The sequence below is a fragment of the Muscardinus avellanarius genome (genome assembly GCF_963383645.1).
Source record: "Muscardinus avellanarius genome assembly, chromosome: 4".
Lineage (NCBI taxonomy): Eukaryota > Metazoa > Chordata > Mammalia > Rodentia > Gliridae > Muscardinus > Muscardinus avellanarius.
The window spans coordinates 120,287,891-120,302,188 of record NC_137789.1 but is presented as its reverse complement, the minus strand read 5'-3'; the positions used below and the strand labels follow the sequence as shown (position 1 = coordinate 120,302,188).

Here is a 14,298-nt window from a genome sequence, read left to right as displayed (position 1 = left end):
TAAGTTGACTAAAAACAAGTGAAGCTAGAGGTCTATTTAGAGTTTTCCCCTGATAACAATTTCATCTTGTGCATCTGCTTCTGGGGTTTTATCAGGGCCACATGACAGGTCTGTTGGAAAGAGCACAAGGGTAGAGAAGCAACATGCCATCTACGAGGGTAGGTGATAGTTTATTGTGCCCAGGGGTTTAGTCCAGTGTCTCAGCTATTTGTGCTACCTTGGTGGTTCCTGTCTCAGATCCCCAGCACTAAAAATAAAAGAAGCAGTAAATACATACGCATGTCCAGATTGTCTTGGATATTGTTAGCTGAATGGGGATGTTGCACTGAAGCAGTCTCTGCTGGGGGAGATTATGCCAGTGGTGTGTGATAGAGGAGTAATTGATTTGCAGGAACTCTTTCGTGAAGGTTCTCTGGCAATACCACATCCTCTATGTCACACCAAATGGCATGATTTGACTTCATCAATAGACACCCAATATAGGTCCCCAGTCAATCCCTGCTTTAAAAAGCCATTTTCCTATTTTTAAGATTTACCACTCACAACCTTGTTTGAACAGATTTCCATGATTTTAACTTCCATGCATATATTGGAAGGTTAAAAAAAATCACTGAATCAGGAAGGAAAAGAGTTGTTGGTAATAAGGTTCAGGAGATAGAAATATGCAGATACATATCTCGCTTTGCCAACTTCTGGAAGTACATATACACAGACGTTTCTAACAATTATTGTATGGGAATTGTTTATGATTAGTGAAGGGCTAACCGGGCATGGTCTTGCACGTCTATATCCCCAGTACTTGGGAGGCTGAGGCAGGAGGATGGCTCACAGGTTCTCAGCCTCAACAACTTAGTGAGACCCTATTTCCAAATAAAAAAATAAAACAGGGATAAGGGTATAGCCTAGAAGTTGAAGGCCCCTAGGCTTCATCCTCAGTACCCCACCCCCCCCACACACACGAAGTTACAGTCTGTTGTGTGTGGTGCTGCACACCTAGAATCCCAGCTACTAAGGAAGCTGAGGCAAGAGGATCGCAAGTTCAAGGCCAGCCCCAGCAATTTAGCAAGACAGTTTCAACATAAAATAAGAAGGGATGGAGATCTGGGTGTACTTGGGAGGCCAAGACAGGATAATCACAGGTTTGAGGGCAGTCTCAGCAACTTAGTGAAACTCAGCAAAACCCCATTTTAAAATAAAAAATAAGCCAAGCATGGCGGCCCACCTTGTAATCCCAGCATTCGGGAGACTGAGACAGGAGGACCATGGTTCCCAGACAGCCTCAGCTGCCGGAGCCAGCTGACAGAAGTACAGGTTCCGAAGAGAGGCGTGAGGATGAAGAATTTAACTCTAAGAATTTGATTCTCAGAATATTTAATTTATTTTAACATGGGGCGGGGGGGAGGGGCGCGCCAGCCTACTATCTCTACTGGCCAACCCCTGTTCTTGGGTCAATATTTCCTACTGGTCGACAACTACTCCTGGGTCAGAATTCTCTATTGCGCCGATGCTGGGTTTGTTTTTTCAGAGGTATTTATACAGTTACAGGTCAATCAATATCCTCGTGCTACCACCACCAGAATACAATAAAGATCAATACAAAGCACATATATTACAGATAGGTTAATCAGTACCCTCGTGCCATCACCATCTGATCTTCTCCCAGACCTTTTACTCTGAACTTTTCATGACCCCAAATCTTGTTGACTCTGGGTGAAGGACAGTCAGCTAAAAGTCAGAAACATTAATTTAGGGGAAAGCCTTAATGGCTCCCCACACTCAGCTACTTAGTGAGGCCCTTTGCAACTCAGTGAGACTCTGTTTCAAAACAAAAAATAAAAATAGGGCTAGGGGTGTAGCTCGGAGGTAGAATGCCCCTGGGTTCCATACCCAGTACCACAGACCAAAAAAATGATAAAATAAAATAAAAAAGGTCTAGAAGTGTAGCTCAGAGGTTGAATGTCCCTGAATTCAATTCCCAGTACAACTAAAAGAAAGTTTGTTTTTTTTTGAATAGTTAAGGGCTAAATTTTCTGTGGCGGCCAAGGCTGTCAGAAAATCCATGGTAATGCCCTCCAAGCTGACATCGCTGTTGGGTTCCCCATGGTGTAGTGAAATCAGAGCGTGGTGATGTCTGTCGGGCTATTACAGTTGAACAGGAGCCCTAACAACTACAAACGATCTGATAGCACAGAGCGCCTTGCACTCCATGGTGCATAAGAACCACATGGGAGCTTATTAAAGCAGATCATGAGGGCTCTCTCCAGAGCTTCTAATTCAGCGGGCCTGTGGAACTGTGAAGAAATCTGCATTTCTGACTAGCTCCCAGGTGACACAGACGCTGTCTGCCCCAAGACTGCATTGTGAGTAGCACTGATCTAACAGTAGTGGTGAATGTAAAAGTTCACAGATTCTATAATTTTGTCACATTCCTGCCTGAGTGTCCCTCATGGCTGAGAAGAGTGGACGCTGGAGAAAGTAAAAATCGGCAAAAGGTGTGTATATTCTTTGTCTAGATTCTTAGAGTGGGCAGAACTCATCTGTGTGTTTCTGTAATACTGGGGATTGAACCCAGGGATGTTTTACCTCTAAGCTATATCTACATCTCTTTCTTATTTATTTATTTATTTATTTATTTTTGTGGTGCTGGGGGTGGGACCCAGGGGCATTCTACTTCCAAGCTATGCCTCCAGCTCATTTTTTTTTTATTCTTTATTGTGAATCAGGGCCTCACTAAGTTGCAGAGGGCCTCACTAAGTAGCTGAGGCTGGCCATGAATCCAGATCTTCCCATCTCAGCCTCCCAAGTATGCAGGTGGATTACAAGCATGTGCCACTGTGCCTGGCTCTTTTTATTTTTTATGTTGAAACACGATCTCTTTAAGTCGCCAGGAGCTGCCCATGAACTTGCAATCCTCCTGTCTGAGCCTCCCAGGGACTAGGATTACAGGCATGCCCCTCCATGCCAAGCAGAACTCATCCTTGATCAAGACACCATGTCCATCATGATGAGCCTACTCCTCAGGTAAGGTAATCTGTGCGTGAGGGCCCTTCCACATCCTACCTTTCAACACTTTTGCATTGGGGATTAAGTTTATAGCATATGAACTTTGATGACATGTTCAAACCATAGAAGATGGTATACACAGAAATTAACAGAAGTGTTAAGGCAAATATTAGAGAAGTAATCTTGAAGCAAATATCCTCATTCTAAGCTCTTCACTGTTGTGATTGGAAACCACTAGACCAGCACTATCAACATTGGCTGATAATTTATTATTAACAACCCTAGGGCTCCAACCCAGACCTGCTGAACTAGAAATTCTGAAGGCGAGCCTGGCATGGTGGTGCACACTTGAAATCCCAGTACTTGGGAGGCTGAGACAGGAGGATCGTGGGTTTGCGGCCAGCCTCAGCTACTTAGTGAGGCATTCTATAACTTAGTGAGACCCTGTTTCAAAAAAAAATATATAATAGGGCTGGGGGTATAGCTCGGAGGTAGAATGCCCCCGGCATCCTAGAGGTAGTACTGCAAAAAATAAAAAAAAATAAAGAAAAGAAATTTTGGAGGTGAAGCCCAACAAAAAAGGAAAGGGTTCCATTTTGAGGCAGGGTTTTGCTAAATTGCCCAAGTTGACCTCCAACTTGGGATTCTCCAATTTGAGATCCCCCTGCCTCAGCCTCCTCAGTCACTGGGGCTACAGGTATGCATCACCATGCCTGGCAATTGTGTGTGTGTGTGTGTGTGTGTGTGTGTGTGTGTGTGTGTGGTACTGGAGATTAAACCCAGGGACCTTTTACCTCTGAGCTATACCTCCGGCCCTATTTTATTTTTTATTTGGAAACAGGGTCTCACTAAGTTGCTGAGGCTGGCCGTGAGCCTGTGATCTTCCTGTCTCAGCCTCCTAATTACTGGGATTACAAGGCTGCATCACTATACCTGTCTTCTGTGGCAATGTTTTTGAGAAACACTGCTGTAAGTCAGAAGCTTCCTAAAACATTTTTTTGGGGGGCGGGGGGAACCAGGATTCACATGGTACATCAGGAGTCATAAACTATAAGAATATTTATAACTAAAGAGTTTCACAAAACAATTGTGATTTTATACATACAATGGGTTCTGTTCTTTAATGTGCTTTTATTCGTGCACTATAATCTCGTATCCTTCTGATTTTTGTTACTGTTGTTCTATTTCGTTTTTGAAATGCTAGTGGTTACTCTGGAGGTGCGGCTCGGTGATACAGTGATTGCCTAGCATGCATGAGGCCCGGGGCTTGATCCCCAGCACCAACAATTGAATAAATAAATACATAAAAATAAAATACAGGAAGCAGAATTACCGAATCTATTTCGTGACCTTCTCATGGGTTGCAAATGCAACCTGAAAAGCGTGCCTTTGATCATTGATTCTCAGGCTTTACAACACATTTGCAGATTCTAATTCAGTAAGACTGGAGTGAAATGGGACTTGAGATTCTGCATTTCTAACAAGTTTCCAAGTGTTGCTAATGCCTCAATCCATTCATTCCATTTCTAATAAGGCCAGGACCACAACAAGCGCAGAGTGGTGAGGGTGAGCTTGATGCTGTTCCCATCATGAGCCCAAGTCTCTTTATAGTAGGGAGCTTTGGAAGGATTTGCAACTAGACTAGTGTATTATTCTGCCCTGATGTAGAGGACAGTGACCTGCCCTTAAGAGTGTCACCGCTATTTATGGAATTCAAACTCTCAGCATGTGGGTGTAAACACATCATGTTAGATGAGTGCGTTCATGAGAGCTCAAAAGGAGAATATTGTCTATTACCTACCTGATGCAATTCTGGGGTAGGGTAGGCTTACTCACTCTTAAATATCAGAGTTGGAGCTGGGCATGGTGGCTCATGCCTCTAATCCTAATACTTGGGGCAAGATCATCACAGGTTCGCAGCCAGCATCAGCAACTTGGAGAGGTCCTCCGTAATTTAGCAAGACCCTCTTTCAAAATAAAAAAATAATAGAATAAGGCTGGGGGTGTAGTTCAGAGACATATGTCTCTGGGTTCAATTCCCAGTACCACACACAAAAATCAGAATCAGGAAAAATGAAAATTTGGGATCATGTAGGTTCCAGAACAGTGAATAGATAGATAGGTAGATAGATAGATAGACAGACAGACAGATAGATAGATATAGATATCTTGAATCACATAATTAAAGGATCCCTTCCTATATATATGTGGAAGTTCAAAGAAGTGGTTAATACTGAGGGTGGGGTATCATCACCTGAAAACTGGCTGACTGACCCTGTGGGTGGGTGTTACCTCAGTGAACTCACAGACTAGGATCTGGCCCTCAGCCACAAAATAGTGCTGAGACTCTCAAAGCACTGACTGACATTTATCTAAGTCACAGAGACTGATACATAAAATAAGAATGCTGGGATCGGTTGTTTGTTTTAGCAATGAAAAGTGTAACCACCAAGAGGTCTGACACTTGTGTCCTTAGACTTCTGTCCTTTCTCTTGTGTAGGAAATTGTATATAAGAAGGCAAATTATAATTATGATGCTGCTGGGTAAGCATGGAATCAGAGAAAGAGAACTTTGTTAAACATTTCAAAGGTCATCTCTTTTATGGATCATCTCCATAAAAGAGAACTTACGTACTAAAGGTCACCTTTATCTGCACCAATATCTGCCTCCAGGAGCCTCTGTTTCCGTGACTTCTGCAGCTGAGTGATCCACACTCTGAATCTTTTTTTTAAATCTATGAGTACAGTTAGCATGTCGAATCCCTTAAATTTGTATCTTTTCAATATTTTTTTTGCGTATCTCCGCTCTAACCCATAATTATGTGTTATCTGTGTGGTCTCATTTTTTCCCTGTGTTTGCAGTTGGCTTTGCATATGGAGGCAGGTGCTCTACCACTGAGCTACATCTCAGCACTTATCTATTTATTTTTAGGAGACAGGGTCTCACTGTGGCCCAGGCTGGTCTTGAACTCCTAAACTCAAGTGATCTGTCTGCCTTGGCCCCCAGGTGGGACAGGAGCTTATCACTATACCCATCAATTTTTGTTTTGGGGGGGTAGATATTTCATTTACCCCAACTTTAACTACTCTGGGTTTAACAACTAAATTATTAGTGTCACGAAAATATCATACTTTCCTCATTTTAGTCTAAATATTTTATATGCTTTTTATTTTTATTAGGGCTGAGTGTGTGGCTAAATGGCAGAGTATTTGCCTAACCTGCTGGTGGGCCTGGGTTCTACCCCAGCACGCACTCACCCAGACACTCACAAAAATATTGGGGATGAAACCTAGGGGCATTCCACCTCCAAGCTACATACCCAGCCCTTTTTAGTTTGAAACAGGATCTTACTAAATCACCCAGGCTGACATTGAACCTGTGATCTTCCTGTCTTAGCTTTCTAAGTACTAGGATTACAGGTATGTGTCATCATGCCTGGCAAATTTGTTTGTTTGTCTTAAATCAAAGTAAAACATTGCACAAGCTTTTTAAAAGGCCAATAATGTTAAGCAATTATAATTTTAAAAACTGTGTGTGGTAGCCCATGTTGTAATCCTAGTATTTGGGAGGGTCTGCTCTAGCCCATAATTATGTGTTGCCTGTATAGTCTCGCAAGAGCAATGCTATTTTTTTCTGTGTTTGCACTGGGCCTTGCATATGGAGGCAGGTGTTCTACCACTGAGCTACACACCCAGCTCATATATATTTATTTTTAAGAGATAGAGTCCCTAGCTGGGCATGGTGGCGCATGCTTGTAATCCCAGTATTTGGGAGGCTGAGACAGGATGATGGGGCAGGTTTGAAGTCAGCCACAGTTACTTGTGAGGATCTCAACAATTTATTGAGTCCCTGTTTCCAAACATATGGTCTTACTATGGCAAGAGGATCTCAGGTTCAAAGCCAGTCTCAGCAACACAGGGAGGCCCTCTGCAACTTAGTGAGACCCTGTCTTCGAATAAAATAGGGCCAGGGTACAGTTCAGAGGCAGAATGCTCCTGGGTCCAATTCCCAGCAAAACACACACACACACACACACACACACACACACACACACACACCAAAAAGCAATGGGACAATGCCTTTCTCTTCCAACACTTTCCCCCAAAGTTACTACCCAGAGACACCATTTTCAATTTTTATAAACTATCTCTCTTGATATTTACCTTGATTCATGTGTCTAAAGAGTATCTTTAGGCTGCTATTTCTGTTAAATTTTAGGCATTATCTACTAACTTTCTATGGAAGATGAAGATTTGGAACTCTTTTACCTACACCCAATTTAGTTATATCACAATTTTTACTAAGACAGTATGTAAAGTTTACATCATTATGACTATGTAAACATTATTCATTTAGCTATGAGGTATACTATGAGAGCATTTTCTTTTTTAAGTAATATCTTGGCTTTCCTAGAATTTTCCCATCTCTCCATCTCCAATTAGATCTTCAAAACACACATATACCATAACTTAGAAATTTTAGATTTATTGAACAATTTTGAAAAGAGTACAGAGATTTCTCATATACTTCATACCCAGTTTTTCCTTTTATTAACATCTTGTATGAGCATGGTATATTTGTTGAATAATGAACCCAAATTGACACATTATTGTTAAAATGAAGCTCCTACTTTATTGAGATTTGCTTAGTTTTTATCTATTCTCCTTTTCTGTTCTATATCTCAAACTAGAATAGCACGCTCTATTAGTAGCCATATCTCCTTAGTTTCCTCTTGGAGATAAAATTTCTCAGACTTCAGCCTTGGTTGGTCTGCTCAGATAACCATGAGAAATTCCAGCAGTACTTCCTTGTTTTTACGACCTTAACTTTTATGTATTTAATTAATTAATTAATTAATTATTGTGTGCTGGGGGATCTTATCCAGGGCCTTTCATATACTAAGCAAGCACACTACCGCTGAACTACACTCATAGCCCTGACCTTAGTCTGGTGAGGATTGGTCGGGCATTTTGTAGAAGTACTTTAACTGGGATTTGTCTGATATTCTCACGATTAGACTGTTTGTATGTTTTGGGGAGAAAGACCATGGAGGTAAATCCCACTTTCATCTCTTTGCAATATGGTCACTGTATCTGACGGCTCTCCCCACCACCACCTCCTGGGAGTCATACCTTCTAGTTCCGCCGCTCTGCTCCAGTTTAGATCTGGTTCTCTCCCTAGGTCAGCTGACTGTTGTCCTGGGCTTTATCTTCACCCTTCAGTATTAGATGTCATGTTTCTGCCTCTCTTCTTTCATGGCTCAGTTTTTCATTTGGGTAGATGATATTCTCCAGAGAAAGGGTAAATAGGCTTTCTTATTTTGGGGTTCTTATGGTCAGAAATGCTCTTATTCTGTTATACTTGATTGATAGTTGTGGTGATTTGTTTATTTGATAACTTCTTCCACTGTATTTTTCCTCTAATCTCACATAGTCATATGTTATTAGTTCTTTCATTTTCTTATCTTTCCTTCTTGTTGTTCACCTCTGATTGTGTGTGTGTTTGTATGTAAGATATTTCACAAATAAAATATCTTTTTTATCTAAGGATGGCATGTGTGTGTGTGTGGGGGGGTGTTTTACTAGGGATTGAACTCAGTATATTCTACCTCTGAGCTACATTCCCAGCCTGATTCTATTTTTTAGTTTGAAACAGAGTCTCACTAAGTTGCTGAAGATATTCTTGAGCCTGCTGTCTTCCTGTCTCAGCTCCCAAGTACTGGGATTACAAGTGTGAGCCACCACACCCAGCCCGATTTTTTTTTTTTTTTCCGGTACTGAAGATGGAACCCAGGAGCATTTTACCTTCAATTTATACCCCCAGCCCCATTTTTTATTTTTTATTTTGAAACAGGGTCTCACTAAGTTGCAGAGGGCCTCACTAAGTAGCTGAGGCTGGCCCCGAACCTGGATCTTCTTGTCTCAGCCTCCCAAGTACTAGGATTACAAGCATGAGCCACCATGCCTGGTAAGGATGCCAATTTTTATTTATTTTTTATTTTTTATTTTTTATTTTTTTATTTTTTTGGTGGTGGTACTGGGGTTCCTGGAAGCCCTTCTACCTCCGGGCTACACTCCCAGACCTACTTTTTTTTTACTTTTTTTTTTTTGGGAACAGGGTCTCCTAAGCCAGCGCGTGCGGCTGGCTTCGAACCTGCGTGATCCTCCTGTCCCTGCCTCCCAAGTGCGGGGATTACAAGCGTGCGCCACCACGCCCGGCCGAGGATGCCAATTTTTAAAAACGCTTTCTTTACCTCCTACACTATGTCTGTTTCATCCAAGTTCGTTTCCGCTGTGTCTGTCTTTCTCAGTAGTGGAGCCTTTTCACTTTTCTCATGATTCTCCACTGTCTTTTCATCGTTAAAGCAGGACACTGAAAACCTGAATGCAAGCTTGTTCTGTGCAGGTGAGGCTGCCTGGTAGGCATTCCTGCAAAGGGAGAAGGTAGCTGAGAAGATTCTGCCTGGGGAGCTCTGATTGGCTGTTAGCATTCTAGAAGTTAACTACGGACCCTAGAAGGAGAGGGGATGCGGTTACAGGATTAAGGAAGATTTTACTTAATCCCCTTTTTAGGTTTTATGCCTCATTTCTGCCTCCTACCTTGCCTAATATCCTGAGCTTGAGGCTGTTCTAAGTCAGTTCAAGAGGTATTGCTTGAGTAGAGAAGATTCTGCAAGGAAGACAGAGGGGTCTATGAATCTAATATTCTTTGAATGTATAAATTGCCAATCTACTCACTTGTTTTCTGCTCACTCCTCAGATTCAGATACACCCAATACCTCCAACTCCTGAAGCTTTGTGGCTTCTAAAACGTCGTCAACTTGCTTTTTGTTTTTTATTTATTTAGTGGAACTAGGGATTAAACCCAGGGGTGTTCTACCGCCAAGCTACACACCCAGCCCTGTTTCATTTGGAAACAGTGTCTTATTAAATTGCTGAGAGGCTTGCTATATTACTGAGACTGGCCCTGAACCTGTGATCATCCTGTCCTCAGCCTCCCAAGTACTGGGATTATAGGTGAAATCACCCTGGACATGCCAGTCTCATCGGATGTCAGCTTGCTTTTTATGCTTCTCCTTTGGCACCCAGTTTCTCTTCCTCTAAGTTTCACCAAAGTGACTTTTTCCCATCTATTTTGCATCATCTTGGTCTCCCCCCTTTCCATCTTCATCCACATCTAAACTTTTGATTCCACCTCTAAAATATCAATGAAATCCCCCACATACACACACACTTCTCCACGCCCATGGTCAGTGCGTGTATGTGTGTGTGCGCGTGGTAATGGAGGTTGAACCCAGAGGCATTTACTTCTGAGCTACACCCCCGGCCCTTTTTTATTTTCTATGTTGAAACAAAGTCTTGCCAGATTGTTGGGGCTGGTTTTGAACCTGCGATCCTCCTGTCTCAGCCTTTCACATGCTAAGATTGCAGGCCAGCTCCCGTGGTCATTGCTTTAGGCCCTATAGTTTCTCTCCTCTCTGTTGCAGCAAGAGTCTACCTATTCTCCTGATTCTAATCTCTGTCTACCGCCATACTTTATCTGCCTCCATCTTCCCATTTTTTCTTTCTAAAACATAGATCTAATTTTTTCACTTCTCCACCTAAAATTCTTTAAAAGGTCTTCTTGTTATTTGCTAGAATAAATTCCAAACTCTTCATGCATGACCCCCTTCCAAATCTGGACCCTGACTTCTCTTTCTAGTCTCATTCCTGGCCACCTTCCCCAATGTGGTACTCTAATTAGGCATGCTGCAAAACAAACTGTTTGCCATTCTCTGACATTTTAGGATCTTTTATAATCCCGTTCCTATTCCTAAATTTCTTTCCCTTTCTCTCTTTTTGGCAAATTATCACTCATCCACCCAAGCTAAGATCAGATATCACCTTCAAGAAACTTCTCCTGATCCCTGAAATGAGTCAGTTGTTCCTTCCCCGAGCCCCTCTCGCACACAACTGAGCCTACTCATCTACGCCCCTTCTCTGTCTGCCCCCATGCTCCACACCTCAGCATACAGTAGAATATTCAGAACATAGCAAAGGGCAGCTTTTTTTTTCCAGCACTTAGGAACTTAGTAAATATTTGCTGAATAAATAAAGACAACACATGAGAAATTCCAGGAAATCTAAGAGAGTACCTGCCTTTAGGATTTCCTGAAGTCCTAATTATAAAGTTTACACAAGGCTGGGCATGGTGGCACACACCTGTAATCACAGCATTTGGGAGACTGAGACAGGAGGATTGCAGGTTTGAATCCAGTCTCAGCAATTTAGCCAGGCCCTCAGCAACTTAGTAAAACCGTGTTTCCAGATTAAAAATAAAATAAGATGTCGGGCGTGGTGGTGCACACCTGTAATCCCAGTACTTGGAAGGCTGAGACAAGAGGATTACAGGCTCACAGCCAGCCTCAGCAATTTGTGAGGGCCTCTGCAACTTAGTGAGATACTGTTTCAAAATAAATAATAAAATAGGGCTGGGGGTGTAGCTCTGAGGTAGAATACCTCTGGATTCAATCCTCAGGGGGACTACAAAAAATAAAGTAAAATAAAATATAAATAAATAGGGCTGAGGTTGTAGCTTGGAAATAGAATGCCCCTGGGTTTGATTCCTAGTACCACTAATAAATAAATAAATAAATATTTACACAAAAACATACTTACAGGCACACATGTACATTTCCTTTATTGCAACTAATGACAAGAAAGGCAAATAAACTTAGACAAGATGATCACCTCCACAAGCCTGCCTGCAGGCCACCTTGGGACTTTTATTTATTTACTGTGGGATCTTCAGTGCTTCCTTTAAGTGCTGGTATGACTCAGGGTGCCGAGAGGAAACAGATGACATGCTCGAAATAGGATAATTTGAGGAGAGATCAATTATAAAGGTATAGAGGAACCACAAATGATAAGAAAACAACTTGGGTCTTATAACAGGGGAAGCTGTTACCACTACCCTTGGGTCTAAAGGAAGAGGTTACACAGAGCAGCTGCTTTACCTCAAGAAGAGCAATGACCACCAGTTACAGGCACCTGACATCTAAAAGGGCCACTCTTATGAAGGTGACCTCAGTCCAAATCAGTGTTCAGAAGGATGTAGAAAAACTCAGGCTTAAAGAGCTGGAAGTAATGGATAAGGAATCTAGTCTAGGAGGGGGCTCGAGGATCAGGAGTCTCGCAGCCACGACCGGTGAGTGCGTGACATACTTTCCATCATTCTTCCTTTTCTTTCCCCAACCTGGCCTCCAAGGCAGACTTATTTTTTTTAATCGGTTCTAGTTCCTTCCTACCTATTGGAAAAGCCTCTACAATTCTCAACACAGTGTTCTACGCAATGACTATCAGTAAATTACTGTTACCTGGCATAAACCCATTTGTCAAACTGGCTCTACTCAAATAAGGATACTAGTAGGGTTTGTGGGATCCTTCTGTTTTAAAGCACTTAGCCATCAGTTGGGGATGCCAAGGGCGGATTGGCTCCCAGGGAGAAGAGGCTGCCGAGTGATGGGCTAAGCAGACCTTTTTTGCGGGAGGGGCAGATAGCCAGCTAGGGTTCAAATTAGGATTCTGATCCTAAGGGAAAAAATAAGAATTCAAATCAGCAATCAAGCTAAAAATTTGTACAAAAAGCCATATACTAGACATATAGAATTTATTTATTATTTATTTATTTATTTATTTATTTATTTTTGGTAGTACTGGGGGTGGAACCCAGGTGCTTTTCTACCTCCGGGCTACACTCCCAGACCTATTTTATAGTCTATTTGGAAACAGGGTCTCACTAAGTTGCTGAGAGCCTCACTCAGTAGCTGAGGCTGGCTTTGAACCTGTGCGATCCTCCTGTCTCAGCCTCCCAAGTGCTGGGATTACGAGCGTGCGCCACCATGCCCAGCTTTAGAATGTGTTTATAAGAGTAAGATTGGCGGTTTTAGACTCTGCTAGTAAAAATGGTGTTTCTAAAATATTATTAGGCACCATGTGGACTGACTCAGATACTAGGTGCTACTGAATTCACAACAGCTAGAAGAAGGTTTTAGATTAATGCAACCAAGCAGAGCAAGATAGGAAAGGAGTAATAAGCTGTATTTCTTTCTTTTTCTCTTCTCCCCCTCTTTTTTTGTTACTTTCTAAATTAAGACAAAAGCTTTTGCTGTGAATACATAACTAAAATAAGCATACAAGATCATAATAACTACCATTTATTCAGAAGCTATGTTTTATGCCTTAGATATGTTCTCATTAATCTGCATAAAAACTCTATAAAGTAGATATAATTATACTTGACAGATGAGGAAATAGAAATTTAGAGAAATAAAGCAAATAAGTTGCAGCTCTAGGATTTCAATCCAAGCTTATTTGTCTTCAAAACTTGTATTATTTTCTGATATTTCAGCTGCTTGTGTTATCCTATTGAGATTATGATTTTAATTGGCCTCAAGTCTCCTCCTCCTCCTCCCCCCTCCTCCTCTTCTCTTCCTCCACCTTCTCCTCTTCTCTTCTTCTTCCTTCTTTTCCTCCTTCTCCTCTTTCTCCTCCTTCTCCTTCTCCCTCTCCTCCTCCTTCCCCCCCTTTTTTTTTTGCCATACTGGGGATTGAACCCAGGATCACTCTACTACTGAGATACATTCCCAGCCCTTTTTATTTATTTATTTATTTTTTTTATTTTGAGACAGTCTCAGAAAATTGCGAGGTTAGTATCAAACTTGTGATCCTTCTGTCTTAAATTCTTAGTCTTAAATTGTGTGTGTGTGTGTGTGTGTGTGTGTGTGTGTGTGTGTGTGTGTCACTGGGGATCCAATCCAAGGGGGTTCTACCTATGAGCTATACCCATAGCTCTATTTTATTTTTTATTTTGAACCAGGGTCTTGCTAAGTTGTCCAGGCTGGCTTCGAATCTGTGATCCTCCTGCCTAAGCCTCCAAAATATTGGGATTGTAAGGATGTGCCACAATGCTCAGCTCTAAGTCTTTGATTCTTAAGATCATTATAAATGATCAGGACATGCAAGCTTAATATATTAAGGCCATAAGAGGAGATATATTATCATATTACCAAGTATAAACTGAGCTCTAGGAGTGGTAGAGCACACTTGTAATCCCAGTACTAATCAGGCTGAGACAAGAGAATTGCAAGTTCATGGCCAGCCTCAGCAACTTAGTGAGGCCCTCTGCAACTTAGTGAGACCCTATTTCAAAATAAAAAATAATAAAATAGGGGTGGGGTGTAGCTCAGAGGTAAAACATCCTTGGGTTCAACCCCTAGCACCCTCCCACACACAATTAGATTAGCTTAGTTAGGA

The 14,298-nt window shown here is 41.8% G+C and overlaps 1 pseudogene across 1 annotated transcript in view; it reads right to left on the bottom strand.

Annotated features, from left to right (window-relative positions):
• LOC308262401 (glyceraldehyde-3-phosphate dehydrogenase-like) overlaps positions 1 to 11,848 on the bottom strand; it is a 44,645-nt pseudogene extending 32,797 nt beyond the window's left edge. The window contains exons 1-2 of the transcript in view: positions 11,781 to 11,848; positions 9,265 to 9,432 (exon numbers count right to left, since the gene is read on the bottom strand). The product of the transcript in view is annotated as a glyceraldehyde-3-phosphate dehydrogenase-like (transcript). The remainder of the gene's footprint in view (positions 1 to 9,264; positions 9,433 to 11,780) is intronic.
• Between the last annotated feature and the right edge of the window lie 2,450 nt (positions 11,849 to 14,298).